General features: G+C 45.8%; 1 pseudogene; it reads right to left on the reverse strand.

Moving 5' to 3' along the window:
- Nucleotides 1-553: 553 nt before the first annotated feature.
- Nucleotides 554-676, reverse strand: LOC112483248 (annotated as a pseudogene).
- Between the last annotated feature and the right edge of the window lie 1,192 nt (nt 677-1,868).

The following is a 1,868-nucleotide window of genomic DNA, read 5'->3' on the forward strand; positions in this document are numbered from 1 at the left end:
GGACGGGAAGGTAAAGGGGGAGGGCTAGGGGCCTCCAGCTAGCCCTCTCTGGCTACAGTACCTTGGGATGAAACCCCAAGGAGTCCAAGAAGTCAGTACTGAAACTTGTCCTTCTGGGTATGTCAGGAGAGAAGGATGGATTATTTTTTATATTAGAGTTATATTTGTCACTTTTAAGTGTTTAGAGGTCTGGCATGCAGACTTCCCTTCATGCTCATGTGCTGGGGTTCAGCGTTACTCATGCAATGTTGGGGGTCTTTAGACCACTTCCCCCATCCTCTTGGGGAGGGACTCTTCACCTAGAGGCACACGGATCCTTCCCAAACCCACTCCAGCCAGACGGACTTGCTCTCATACTCACATCATTTCCTTCGGGACAGACGAATGAAACATGAGAGTGAAAATAAAGAGGTTTGTTGTTGAAAAGACGTGAGAAAGGTGAGTCCCTAAAAACCATTGATGCTGAAGTCAGCGTGGGCAAGACAAGCATACATGATTGGGAGAACATTCGTGTTCAAAGGGTTCTGCACTTGCTTCTATTTTTTTTTTTTAATGCCTACAGCACCTGGTCTTCCTAGGTGGTCTCCCATCCAAGTACTAAGCAGGCCTGACCAACTCTGCTTAGCTTCTGAGATCATACAAGATCAGGCATGTTCAGGGTGGCATGACCATAGACTGCACTTGCTTCTTGAATGCCTATAAGTCTTTGTTCCATTTTTAGAACCACGACTAGAGAGTACAGCCTATTTATCACACTTGTGATTCATATAAGAAAGAGGATATGAAGTTTTAATCAAAAAGACAAGGCACCAGACCAGAGCCTTGACCTGACACCAAAAGGCAGGCAAATCGGTGTGCATTCGTGTGCTTCACATGAAATAAGTTTAATATTTTTACCATTGCTTACAATTCCCCACTTAATATTTTTATTAACATATTAGTTAACTCCATATGAACAATGCCATTGAAGACGCCATCTAGTACTGTCATATTGGATATAACACAGCATTGTAGGAGACACTGTACTGAAAGGTACGAAAAGCTTTACAGACATTATTTCAGTTAATTCTCATAAAAGTCCAATATGACAGATGCTGGTACAGCCATAGATAATGCAACAGAAACTCAGAGAGGGTAAGTCACTTGCCCAAAGTCGCAGAGCTAGTAAGTAAACAAAGTCTGGAACTCAGGTCCACCTGACTCAGAACTCGTGAGCTTAACTTCTGTTAGGTGTGCAGAGTGGATAAATGAATGAATTATAAGCCACAAGCTGGAAGCACCTACTGCCAGGGTGCTGGTTCCCTGGGGAAGACAGGGTGTTAGATGAAAGCATAGAGATGCCACAGACAATACGTGGCACAGTGCCATGGAGCACCAATTTTACCTGATGGTAAATAACAGAAACCTTTTTTAAATGTTTATGTGAACTTGTAAATAAGGAAAGACATGCAAAGCAGCAAATAGCTTCCAGACATAAAACAGAGTGCTCCAAGAACTCTGAGACTCCTCAGGCTCACTGCTGGGACGAGCACTCAGGAAGAATGGTGAATCATTTTGGTCAGGGTTGGAGGCGGGGCGGGGGGAACACAGTCCAGAGGCTGGGCTGAGCCTTGTCCAGTGTGGCCAGGCTTTATCTTGATGTGAGGCAGAGGGCTAGTAGAGGCAGTGCTGAAAAGTGCTATGGTCAGGCCCCAGCATGGCTCACAGTGTAACCCGGAGGATTCTGGGTGTGGAGGCGGCTGAGCAGCCTGGGGTGGCCAGAGCCCACAGAATTTAGAGAGAGAAGGCTGCCAAGGTGCAGGCTGGAGGCTGCATCATGGTTATGCCAAATGGGAAGTATTCTGGCAAAGATGACTCACACCACCAAC

The sequence above is a fragment of the Pteropus alecto genome, unplaced genomic scaffold (genome assembly GCF_000325575.1).
Source record: "Pteropus alecto unplaced genomic scaffold, ASM32557v1 scaffold186, whole genome shotgun sequence".
NCBI classification, from domain to species: domain Eukaryota; kingdom Metazoa; phylum Chordata; class Mammalia; order Chiroptera; family Pteropodidae; genus Pteropus; species Pteropus alecto.